Source organism: Hydra viridissima, unplaced genomic scaffold (genome assembly GCF_058129835.1).
Source record: "Hydra viridissima isolate aposymbiotic clone 2 unplaced genomic scaffold, HvirCarnegie_v1 scaffold_1, whole genome shotgun sequence".
Classification (NCBI taxonomy): Eukaryota; Metazoa; Cnidaria; class Hydrozoa; order Anthoathecata; family Hydridae; genus Hydra; species Hydra viridissima.
Genome location: NW_028324300.1, coordinates 37,070,809 through 37,085,020, shown reverse-complemented (window position 1 = coordinate 37,085,020; position 14,212 = coordinate 37,070,809). Strand labels below are relative to the sequence as shown.

The 14,212-nt window shown below is 31.0% G+C and overlaps 1 pseudogene across 1 annotated transcript; it reads left to right on the top strand.

Annotated features, from left to right (window-relative positions):
- The first annotated feature begins 1,688 nt into the window (after window positions 1-1,688).
- On the top strand, window positions 1,689-3,560 carry LOC149894805 (uncharacterized; annotated as a pseudogene). The gene is made up of 3 exons (XR_016449017.1): window positions 1,689-2,135; window positions 2,605-2,922; window positions 3,024-3,560. The product of XR_016449017.1 is annotated as an uncharacterized LOC149894805 (transcript).
- Window positions 3,561-14,212: the final 10,652 nt, after the last annotated feature.

The following is a 14,212-nucleotide window of genomic DNA, read 5'->3' as shown; positions in this document are numbered from 1 at the left end:
TCATGGAATTCTTTGTCATCATTATATAGAAATTCTCCTTTCCTGACTCTGGATAATGATGATGAGAATACTGTATACATTCCAATCAATTCACCAACTCCATGTGAAGTTGGTGATGAATCAATGTTATACGGAGAGTGTTTGTCTCCGGCACTTAATGACTCGATCAAAAAAACCGTTGTAACAACTTCAACTCTTTCACAAATTCGCGATATGTTAAATCAGATAAAAAACTTAACATATGATGTTGATGAATCAACTATTGATACCAGTGAAGTTTGTGAAGATTTGGCAAAGGTCTTAAAGAAATTTTCAAATGCCACCAAAAAGGAAAATGGAATTCCAGTTAGAAAAGAACTGGGGGAACCCAAATGAATCAAAATATATAAATAAAATATACAATAAATAAAAGTCTCCAACATTTGGTAAGTATTTTACATATTGTTTTACATGGCATTTTTTACATGGTTTTATTTTATATTTTTACTTGTTACAAAATGATATTTTAAAGATCTATATTTTTCTTATCATTCTTTTTCTTTCGTTGGTCTGATATTCCCAATTTTCTATGAGTCCCCTTCTCCTACTACTCCCATTTTTTGAAATGTTAAAATTTAAACTATCAAAAAAGATTACAATCTTTGTATTCGTAGCGTTAGAAAAGCGCTCAACAAAGTTACAACAAGATTTTAATAAGTTGAGTTCTCCGTGAAATGGGAGCAGCAGTTTTGGTATTTACTAACCCGCAAAAAGTCTGTTTAAGAAGTGAATTATTTGATTTAATTCTCACAAATCAGATATTTTACCTTAATACTTACTGTTTTACGGGGATGGATCCGGTAACGGAGAAAGAAGACGGTACTGGGTAATTTTCAACAGGGGAATGAAGATGACAACAAAGTTGGAAGGAACAAATGAGTATAGTGCTTATAGTTGACTCCCTGGCTACAGGACATGATTATTAGTGAAAAATGTAGACACTTTCTTGTATTTGTATTTAAGATTTGACATTGAAAACAATCTGTTAAATATTAATACCAGAAGTAACATCTCAATAGTTATTAACATTCAATTGATATTAACTTTATTTTTAAAAAATTGTCTGCGCAGTATCACAAAAAACTATTTCTGGCGGAAACCTTTTAGTCTAATTATCGGTTTCGCCAAAACTACTGGATTATACTCGGGTTTAGGCCTACCTCTAGTCCAATTTGCATCGTAAAAAAAAAATCTTTTAGCAAAATATGCAGCAAAAAATTTAACATTAATAACCTTCGTTTCACAAAATTCAATATAGTTGTATCAAATTTGAAAAATTCATTTCCATTACCAACCCACGGACGTAAAAGTACAAAGTGCAAAAATTCTTGGCCGTGTTTTGATCAAATTTACGGTAATTTTTACGGACTTTGCGGAGTGACCTCCTTTTGAGGGATGTTTTAGTATCTCAACCGTAATTTGCACGCACAATAAACTGTTTAATTTGAACGTGCAATGAAAATCAATTAGATTGAAAACTTGAAATTTAAGAAAATTTTAGGAAACTCAATATTCGTTAGAGAACTTATAAAAAAATTATAATGAAACTGAAGGAGAAAGAAAAAATTCAAAAGTTTTTTGGTCTGGTGATTTTGGATACACTAAAGATAAACTTTACAAAGATAAACTGCATCTTAAGTGCCGTTTTTTTACTAGAATGAACTGCAAAGGTAGAGTTTTTATTCATGAAGATAAACTTCAGGTTACAACTGCTCACAGTTGCAGTTCAAAAGAAACAGACTTTGAAGTGCTGCTTGCTAAAAGTACCATGAAGAAAAAAGCGGAAGCAACATCTGAAGACCTGCGCTCAATTTTTCAAAACACTGTGAGTGAGTTTCCTGCAGTTGTTTCTGAATCTATTAGTTTTCCTCAAATTATCCCAAGTCTTCAGAAAAGGAGAAGGCTAAATGAGCCCTTGAATACAAAATCACCAAAAGAAGCTGCTGAACTTCTGAATGACAAAAATGTCATCGCTATGGAGAAATTTTTTTGGGATCAGTTGCAGAACAGGACAACGTACAATTGCTCTTTGGGCTTATGCTAGTTATCAACAAGGCGAAATCGGCCAAAGTGTGTTTTGTTGATGGAACATTCAGGTATTTATATGTATGGATTTTACTTGCACACAGAGAAAAAATCTAGGGGGCTGTCCATTAATTACGTCAACAGACTTTTGGCAATTTTTACCTCACCCCCTCACCCTTATCAACAACTTGTCAAATTTCCATAGACACCCCCCACCCCCACTCCTTTAAAATAACATCAATTTTTGATATTTCCTCTACCCCCACCTAAATAAAGACGGTACACTACAAACGCAGCATAATTTTTCATTTTTAGAGTAATGAAATTAAAAAAAGTAAAGTAACATAGTTGACGTCAACTTTATTTGACCTCTTCCCCTCACCTTTGTCAACAATTGTCAAAAAAGTTCAGAACCCCCCTCTGTTTTGTTGATGTAATTAATGGTTAGCCCCTAGACGAAAGAATTGATATACTAAAAACGTTAGGTAGAACACTTTTATTTACAGTTGTAAGTTATAGTTACAATTATTGTACTTCCAGCATGACACCACGCATGGAGGAAAGCAAGTGGTATCAGCTCTTGATATTTTCTGCTGAGTATTCAGCAGTGCTTGAAGATCCAATTCCAGATGAGGATCAGATGAATTTTGATCCTGATAACCCTCACCTTTGGGGCACATCTGTTCCAGCTGTATGTGCTTTAATGACATCTAAATCAGAGGCTCTATGTAAGCTTGTTTTTTCCAAAATAAAAGAAGTTTTAGATTTCTCTCCAGCCACCATTATGTCAGATTTTGAACGAGGAGTACAGAATGCTCTAAGAACAACTTGGAGTGAAAGTATGGTGAATGGTTGCAGGTATAAGTTATTAATTTGTTATTAATTTGTTATTACTTTGTTATCAAAGTTTCTCATAGTTTGTTATGAATTAATGATCTCCTTTAAATCCTTATCTTTAGGTTTCATTTTGAAAATGCAATTACCAAGCAATTAGCAATTCTTGGTCTTCAAATTCAAGTAAAGAAGTGGGCACGAAAAGTTATGGCACTTAGCCTCCTTCCAGCAAACAAGATCTGGGTTGCTTGGGGTCTCGAGTTATTGAGATTGCAACATTCAGTGGCGAAATCAAAAGCAAACTACTTGCTTTTAAAAGGTATTTTGAGAGGTATTGGCTCAATATAGTGACCCCAGAAGGATTCATTGTTTATGACTAGAATCACAAAACCAATAACAATGCAGAAGGTCTCAATAGACGTCTGAAAACAAATATGGGTAATCAGCAGTTAATGGAATTGCTTAATCAGCATGTAATAGTGCATACAATTCAAGAGCTTCAACAGCTTGCCTGCAATCAGCCAGTCCGCCGTGACCAACGCGACCATAACGCAATTGAAAAAATGCGTTGTTTTGAGAAAAACCTTCGAGACGGAGTTTGGACAACTGAGAGATTCCTATCAACTGTATCATATTTCTTTCAAAACTTCAAAGCTATGTAAGATAAATTTCCAAGTTTTGTATAACACTTTTTATTTATCAACCTTCTTTAACTTTTTTACCAAATTGATCAACTTAACTTTGTTTGATAATCTGTCTTTTTCTATGAAATATGGAAAATTGTATTTGCAGTATTTAAAAAATTTTAGTGCTTTGGATGAAAACTCAATGGACGAGCTTGGTGAGAACTTTCCTTTGCCAACTTCCACTTCAACAGCCACCGAAGTGCATTGTTTGCACCGTCAATGAACGAAATGCATTGGTAATGCCTTGCAGACATTTTTTGTTTTGTTAGCCATGCATTCAACAAGTCCAGGAAAGCAATACACCTCATTGTCCCACTTGCCGAGGACCAATATCATCCATATTGAACCTTTTCAATGATTCAGTAAAAGTTTCCCCTTTACCTACATTTTTTTGTTATATTATTATTTTACTATTATTCTACAATATATTTTTTTAGTGTGACTATTGATTTTGAATGACAAGGAGTATGGCATAAGGAGTCAACAGGGTCTTGAGATGGACACTCAGCCATTAGTCAGCACCAGTGATATGGTGGTGACTTTAGTAATTGTGTATTATTTATTGGACTTATCATATCCATCTTGTATTGGGCAGTTGCTTGGTTTTTTTCAAGAGATATATGGATTTGAACAATTTATTTTCATATCAAAAAAGTGCAATGCGCTGTAGAACTCTTTTCGAAGTAATGTAAAGTTTGTTTGAAATATATATATGCATGATCCTAAACTACATAATGTTATATATAGAATAATTTATAATGATTACAAACTAATACTAGCTAAAGTATTTGCATAGAACTCAGTTAATGTCTTTTTCCATATCAAACTGTTTTATAAAAAAATTGTAACTGGTTGTGCACCCAGCAAACATGCTTTCAGCGGACCGTATGCGTAAAGCCGCCGCCGGTATGCCGCTGCTGGCCCACTGTGATGCCTAATGCGGATTGCCGCTGCTGGCTAAACGATGATGGACCGTTATCTCGATTTTGTGTTGGCTTACCGCCGTTGGCTGAAAAACGGCAAAACGCTTCGTTGTGGATACGTTTTTAAATCGGCATGCCAGCTTCGGTAAACACATGGCGATACATTATAGTTTTGCCAACACAAATCCAGAGTTGGCTTTCAGATAGCGGTAAGCTGTCGTTATAACACCAAAAGCAGGCATTTCAATTGAAACGCCTGCTTTTGGTAAGACTTATATTGATAGATTTTTATATGGTGACTGTTTTGTGAAAAATTCACTGATTATAACTTATTAGTGTTTAAATATATGCTTAAAATTGTTATTACATTTATTTTTTAACAATAGTTTACTTAATATTTATAACTCTGATAAAATTATATACTAAGGAAAACAGTAAGTATTAAATAAATAAGAGGTAAAAAAAAATCAAATTAGTTTTTAGTCTTAAAATATAAATTATATATATAAATTTATATTGAATCTATATCTATACTTTATATTATAAAATATAGCTATAATTATTGCTTATAAATATTAAAAGCTATATGATTTTAACATTGTTATAATCTTATAGCTATACTTATAGCTATACTTATAGCAATACTTTATAATATTTAGTTTAGATATTGATATAAAGTATAGATATAGATTCAATATATATTTATAAGACTCAAAATTAATTTATATATATATATATATATATATATATATATATATATATATATATATATATATATATATATATATATATATATATATACAGTCAGTCATAAAAGTTTTCTTACACCTTACAATTTAGAGAAAACACTTAATAAAAACCATTTTAAATGCAAAAGAATAATTTTATATCAAAGTAACAAGAATATATCGTACAAGAAATAAAAAATAATTAACTAAATAAAAATATTTACTTGTAAAACTGAAAAAGCCTAATTTTTGAATTTATAATATGTCACAAAAGTTTTCCTACACTAAACAAAACTTGTAAAAAAAAAAAAAACAAGAATATGAAAAATTAAAAAATCTTTAGTATTTTGTTAAGCATCCATTGGCATTTACACAAGCTTTTAATCTTCTGTTCATCGATGACACTAATTTTTTGGTATAAGAAGACAGAATTTTATTCCATTCTTCTAGTAAGATATTTTTTAGTATATTAACATTTGTTATTCAATGTTTCCTACTTGTCTGTCTAAATAATCCCACACATTCTCTATTTGGTTAAAGAAGAGAATTTAAATTGATAGTGATATTAAATGTTACCAGTGAATAAAGTAAGATAGGTTTTATTATTTTAATGTTATTTGTTTCAATGATGTTTTTGAAAGAAATCCAAAATATAAGTTCTGGAGTCTGTCTACTGTTTGAAAAAATTATATACTTATTTACTAAACCATTTTATTTCAATCAATTATTTGGCTTTCTTTATATTTTTTCAAGGTATTTTCATAGTATATTATATCGTGCTATGTTTTTGTTTGTATGGTGAAAACTATGTTCAATGTGCAAACTATATTTTAGTTCATCAAATTATATTTTTATTAATGTGTTCTGTCTCTGATTCATTCTTTTTCAGATCTGCACTTGTGTCTTAGGCCTATGGTTTGCAAAAGGTTCACCATTGCTTTTAAGTTGCTGTGGGTTTCACAGTTTGATTTTCAAACTGGCATATAAGTATATCATTTTTAAATACTATTTTATTTGTTAACTTAAAATTAAAATTAAAGATAAGTTTTTTAATAAAACAGTAATTTTTTTTATTGTTCATTAGCCCCTCAAGCGTATTGGTAGGAATCGGTATACCAGGTAGAGTATTTAAGGTTACTGTATATGAAGTTTTATCTTTAAAAAAAGGCACGCAATATGACTTTTTTATATAGTTTTTTTAAAGATGTTTTCTTAGTTAAGATAATGTAGCAATATAATTAAGCAATGTTTTTTTTGTTTTTATGTTTTAAATTATGCTTAAATAATAAAATAAAATTTATATTTATTCAATGTAGATAAACTTAGTATCTGGAGTTATTTGTCAATAACTGATGATCAGACCATTTTAAACAAAAATGTTTTTAAGGGCTGAGAAGGTAAGTTTATTATCTTTGTTGTAATAGCTCTAAACTTAACTGTTTCAATATTTTCATTATATATCATTGTCTGCTTTCAGGTAAAAGTTAGAAGTTTGCAGACTGCAACGCAAATCGATTTTCAACACATTATGGCTTTCCGAGTATATTTGGTTTTCGATTGAAATGAGAATAAACTAAACTTAAAGATATGTTTAAAATTAGCTATTTATTTTATATTTTAAACGTTCGCTAAACGCAAGTTAAGCAATAACCTATAGATACAAATATTTTATATATTCTGTTTTAAATAAAAAAATATTATTGTGACTTTAATATTCATATTGTAATTGTAAATTGCAATCTTAAAATGATTTTTATTATAACTTCTGATTATTCTTTTTGTTCACCAAGCTTAAGCGTTGCCACGTATGACCTAATGATTTACAGTTGGGGTAGTGTTTTTTGGTGCAAGGAGAATTTCAGTATAATAAATTCGTATTTAATGGCTATATACCTATGCACAAAGTCAAAAGGTATTTGATGTGCCTTCCAGGCATCGGCAGGATTTGCCATTATTTTATGAGTAAATATTACGCTGAAAGATATACACAATTTTGCTAACGATAAGTGGGTTCTATTCAAACAAAAATATAAAAATAATATTTAAATGCATTCAAATCTTAGTCAAAACTTATATAGGTCCTATGCTATTCCGCTATCGCTTTATCATCGGTTCGCCGCTGACGGACCGTTGTTCAAAAGCTGTCGATTTGCCGCCATCGGTCCGCTGCCGAACCGCCTTCAGCTTTCCGCTAACGGACCGATGTAAATACGATCTGCAAGCCTACGCGGCAACGCAGCGGGCGGCCGACGTCGGCACGGCATAAGTGCTGACAGTGGTCCGTTGTCGGTCCGCCTGCTTAATGTTTGCTGGGCAACAACTAACAATTTATATGTGTATATATATATATATATATATATATATATATATATATATATATATATATATATATATATATATATATATATATATATATATATATATATATATATATATATAGAGAGAGAGAGAGAGAGAGAGAGAGAGAGAGTTTTGCTTTTAGTGAATTGCATGGTCATTATAGAAAGAAAAAAAGCAAAACATAACGGATAACATAACGGGTAATTACCCGTTATCTTAGATTTTCAAAGATAACGGAAAACGTAACGCCAGTTTTCGTGTTTTATAACGGGTATTTTCCGTTATGTTCAATGTATAATTCGTATGAAAACAACATAACGGCAGTTACCGTTACGTTATTTTCATACGAATTTTATATTGAACATAACGGGTAAGTAACGTTATGTTCAATGTATAACTTGTATGAAAATAACATAACGGCAGTTGCCGTTATGTTATTTTCATACGAATTATGCATTGAACATAACAGTAAATACCCGTTATAAAACACGAAAACTGGCGTTATGTTTTTAAAAAAATAAAATGGGTAATTTTTTTACTGTGTTTGGGATTGATAAAATACAGTGGTGGCCAAAAGTCTTGGAACAAAACATTTAACGACCAAAAAAATTTATCTTTAAACTAAAGTATAAATTTTGAAGGTTTGTGGTATATTTTTAAAGAGAATGTTGTTTAAAAAAATACTTAGAACTTATTTATTTCTTTATTTATTTTACTTAAAATATTTACTGTAACATAAAATATGTTGTTCCAAGACTTTCGGCCACCACTGCATGTTTATTTCTCCTTCATTGAAAGATGATGTTGTTGAAGACTTTAAAAACAAAAAATATGCCATACTAATAAATGAATCTACTGAAATTTCAGCAAATAAACATTTGTGCATTTTATTTCGTTTTAGCGCATTGAGACGTGAAAATTAAACGGACTTATTTAATATAATGAATGCTGCTACCAAATCTGAGACAGCTCGATATACCCCTTTTCCATTTGAAAAACCTTCATTTACAAGGTGGCTTGGTCATGGAAAAGTGATATTTTGAAAAATGACATTTTAATGAATTAGGAAGAGCTTAAAGCCTATTTTACTTGTGCTGAACTATCATCTTCAAATTTTAAGTCCAGATTGAAAGCAAGACTTTTGAAAGAAATGATGTCAGGCACTGAAAATTTTCTATTTTTTCACTCTATAACACCTGTTCTTCAGGAATTTGAAAGAATGAATAGTCTATTTCAGCAAACAAAGGCTGATCCTTGTAATCTTTACAAACAAATGAATTTGTTTTATATGAGCCTTAAGCACAGAATCTATAATTTTAGCAGTAACAAAAAGAATATATATAATGTTGACTTTGGTGCTAAATTTATAAATGTTCTTTTTTACAAAAGTCCAATCGTAGCATTGACTCTTGTATCAAGAGCGTGACGTCACGTTTGGGCATTTAACAATTAGTAATATCGGTTTCGGACATAATTAACTAGATGTGATTAAAATTTTTTAACAAGCTTTAATATTTGTTATGTATATTATTTCGTTTAAATTTAAATTTTCGAATAGAATATAGGTATAAGGTAAGTATGGGTATTAAGGCCCGGCGGGTAATAAGGCCCACTAATCCAAAGTTAGGGAAAAAATAAATTGTGAAACTTTTTTTCGACATTAAAATATTAGAGTTATCTGGTTTTATCACTGGCAGTAAAAAAAAATCAGCATTTCTTTACCGCGCATTCGACAAAGGTGGGCCTTAATACCCATACTTACCTTATAAAGAAAATGGTTGCATCATGTTCTGCATATAATTGCATTCAAAGATGTACTAAAGGGGTTACTTTTCATGGGTAAGTAGCCACAAATTATTCTTAAACTAATATCCTATCTTATATTTTGAAAATAAATTAGTTTATTATATTAATACAACTATTAAGTGCTTTCTTTTTTTGATAGTTTTCCAAAAGATGTGGAATTAAGGAGGAAATGGATACAGGTTAAGCAGAGGGATGGTTTTACCCCAAGTAAACAATCTAAACTTTATGGTACACATTTCACTAGTGACTGTTATAATGAAAGTCCTTGGAGTTCACAAAAGAAATTAAAAAATGATGCAATCCCTTCTATATTTGGTTTTCCAACACATTTAAGAAAAATTAGTAATCCTAGAAAATCATCAAAAAACAGACAAAATATTATTTCAGATAATATTACTACTGATTCAATAAAGTAAGTCTATCCTACAATAATATAACTAATACTTTTATAATAGCATACATTCATTTAAAATGTTTGAGTTAAGTTTTTGTAACATATACCTATACATTTTTAGGAACAATGCTGTTGACAATTATATCATTAATGTTGACAGCAATATCACTAATGATTCGGTACAGTAAGTCTAATCTAACTGCTACTTTTACGATGTCACATATTGATTTAAAATGTTTAAGTTTTCTTTTTGTGACATAAAACAACTATGTAATTTTAGGAAGATTGATGTTGAAAAATGTAAAATCAATCCTACTACCAAATCCTACTTAACAAATGGTACATTGGTGATTTCGATGAAAATAATATAATAACATCAGAGAATAGCAAAAAGTTTTTAAAATTAACAATAAGTAAACTTGCTTTTAAACAGAAGACAATTAAAATGCTTCAACAATCCAAGCGCCGTCTAATAAAAAGGGTTAAAGACTTACATTTATTTCTTAGTCATCTTAAATCAAAAAGTAAGATTTCTGAAGAAGTATCAACTACACTAATGGTATGATATATTTTGTGATAAGAATAGTTATGAAACACTTGCATTTCTTAACTCTTTTGACCATAATTGCTGTTTGTCTCTAAAATATTTGTGGCTTTTTTTAGTTCTATCTTTGCGTTTATTTTGTTTTAGCTGGCCTACTGTTGAAATATGGTTTAAATTTTTAATGATATAAAATTTACTACATTAATCATTAGCCAACAGTTAAATTCAAACCATATAATTACAGTAGGAATAGTTTTATTTACTGGTGACATAACAGAATAGGTTTTAACAGTTTTTTATCATGTCATATATACTGTGTTGCTATTTATTTTTATTGTATGAATATACAAATTCATTTGATCTATTTAATTACAGGGAACTATGTCTAAGTCTACAAAACAACTATTTTGTTGATTTTACAAAGAAAAATTAAAAAACATTACCCACCAGAATTAAGGAGCTTTGCTTTAACATTAAATTGTTATTCTGCTAAAGCATACAGTTACGTTAGGAAAACATTTAATAATGCTCTTCCTCATTCACGAACTATACAAAAATTGTATGAAAATGTTGACTGTTTCCCTGGATTTAGTAAAAAAGCTTTGGTTACTCTTTATAGCAAAGTAAAAGGAGCTCAGAAAATTGATCAATGTGTTGTGTGTTCATTAATGTTAGATAAGATGGCCATTAGAAAAAAAATTGAATGGACAGGTTATAAATTTTCTGATATGTTGATTTTGGTGCTGATATTAATAATGATAATTTACCCTAGAGATGGGAAACGAACCGAACCCGAACCGAAATAGAACCTTGTCTACGACAGAACCGAACCGAACCCGAACTTTAGTTGTTACCAAACCGAACCGAACCCGAACTTTAAAACTGTCGGGAACGAACCGAATCAACCCAACTGTTCTTTCCCTAACCAAAATGGAAATGTTGTTTCTAAACATTTGCAATATTGAGGTGTTGTTAATGTTCTGAGTTTTTATTCATATCTTAGTAATTAATGATTGCAATAATTACATAATATTTTAGTAATAAGTAACAGTAAATTAACTCGTAAATGGACTTAAAAAGTGTTGGAGAAATTGATAACGGACGGAGCGGCTCGCTTAATACCTGCATCATGGACAAAGATTGAATGCTGGACACGCTTCCGTTGCGTTGAAGTTGGGGATGAGGTTTGTCGATATATTTACTGCATATGTAATTATTTAGTTTTATTAATATTTCAACAAACCAATTATCACCTGCATTTCTCAGGCATTGCATATTGCACACAATGCCAAACTGAGCAGCATTCAGGTTTGATAATTAATTGAATATCAAATGCTAAATAGAATCAATTGACCTTAGTTACAATACATTTTATTTGATTTTTGTATAATTGTGAGTAATCACGTTATGATAAACAGGTTGTCAAGGAGTTTGCCGTTTTTAAGCAGTGTGGATTATGGTTGTCAGTGCCAATTGGTCATACTACAACTTTACAAAGACATAATACAACACACATCAATAAGATCAATTCAGAATCTGGACAATTAAAAAAGAAAAGCTTTTTACCTAAAAAGACAGAGGTTAGTAAATATAGTTAGCGGATCTTGCTTTTTTCTATTTACTGTTTTAACTTTTCACTTGTTACTTGCTGCCATTGATAGCAAAATATATTTGTTACAAGTTGTTAGCAATATTTTAGAAATACAATGTTTTTTGTAGTATAAAAAAAAGGCCATTATGTACTGGTATATATTTAATGTTTATTGTTTATTGCTTTATACTTTACAGGTTCCTAAACACATTTGTGAATATGCTCAAAGTGCAGCCCTGTACATGATTGCAAAAGACATTCAGCCATTCTCGTGTGTTCAGGATGATGGGTTCCGTCACTTTGCTCAAACAATGATTGACATTAGATCGAAGTATGGATCAGTGAAACTTGAGGATATTATGTGTGATTGAACAATGCTGTCTAAGACACTACTACCAAAGTTCTAAAACGAATGTGTTCGAAAGCTGAAAGACGAACTTGCTGGGGTTACTCATATCGCAGTAACAACTGATCACTGGAACGATGACATTCTAAAATACTCTTATCAAACTTTTACAGCACATTATATTTACAGCAGCTATTGCCTTATAAGTAAATGTGTTGGATTTTTTGAGTTTAGTGAGTCTAAGACTGGCATTGCCGTAAAAGCAAAGACAACTGAGTTACTTAAAAAACTTTTCCCTCAGACTATAAAAAGTGACAATTTGGTATTTGTGACTGATAATGAGAGTAATATGAAGTCGGCTAATCGCAACGATGTTAGACTTAGCTGTGCAGGTCATAATCTGAATTTAACTGTTGAAAAGGCTTTGAAATCCCCTGGTGCTGATTTAATTCATGAAATGATCAAGACTTTAAAGGAAATGGTTGGCTACTTTAATCATAGTGGGAAAAACCAGGAACTAAATCACACTCTCAAACAGGAAGTTGCGACTCGTTGGAACAATCAATTTTTTCTTTTGCAATCATTGTCATGCCAGTTAGATCATGTCAAGTCAATTCTTGCTAAAACAAAGCAGTTTGACAAACTTGAGCAACTGAACTACGTTAATGAAAAATTGTTGCATGAATCGTAGAGTTTTTGCATCCCTTTCACAAGACTACTGTACAATTATCACATGACAATGCGCCGACGTCCCCTGATGTTTGGCCAATGCTATTTTATCTTCGATCAGTCTGTAAGATCAATAGTTCAGACAGCGACAGTATGCGTGATTTGAAGGCAGTTTCTCTGTCCAGCTTGAATGAAAAGTATGCTATTCATCCTTTGCACAAGCTATCAACACTTACTGTTCCTTCTTACAAATACTTGTCTTTTGTCAACACAGAAGATCGCAGTTTTGTTTATTCAGAACTGCGTAGTATGGTGGACAAACTTTGGTGACAAGTTGCTTTTTCCTAAGTGCCTCAGGTGCTACCATACCACCTGCAATGATATTCCCATGAAAAAAGTTTAAGCAACTTATGCTTAATAATGCACCATCTGGATCTCTTGGTCTTGCAAATCCAACTGGATGGATGAATACAGAGTTATTTGTAGAAGTAATTCAACATTTTATATCAAAAACATTCTCATCAAAGGAAAATCTATCTCTACTTATATTTGATAATCATGAGAGCCACTTATCTATAAAAGCTCTTGATCTTGCAAAGAATATTGGCGTTACTATTCTTACTATACCACCACATAGTAGTCACAAAATGCAGCCCTTAGATATCTCTGTATTTGCTCCATTTAAAGTTTATTATAATGATGCAGTAAAATCTTGGCTTCTAAATCATCCTGGAGTGCCAATCACTATTTATGAAATTGCATCTTGTGTTAACATCGCATATGAAAAAAGTTTCACTATTACAAACATTCAAAGTGGATTTAGGAAAAGTGGAATATTTCCTTTTGACAAGAATATATTTTCAGAAGCAGATTTTTTATGTAGTGTTGTTACTGATAGAAACAATCCAAGTACATAATAAGCAAATACTGGAGAAACTCTAAATACTAATAATTTGTTACTCTCACCAGAAAAGCTTCAAGAGCCTTTTGCCAGTTCAAAGTCAAGTACAAGTCAAGCCAATGATTCTGAAGTTATTAACTTTGTAAGTCCTTCTCAGTTTAAAGGATTTCCAAAGGCCACTGAAAGAAAAAATAAAAGAAAACCTCGTGAGAAAGCTAGCAGTATAATAGCAACAGATACACCAACAAAAGCTGTACTCGAATTAAAAGAAAAGAAAAGTAAGATAAAGAAACAACTATCTTATCAGAAGAAGACAAAAAAATGATCCAGAAAGTGATTTACTAAGAGATGAAATGATTCCTACTAATATTTTTAAAATATTATAA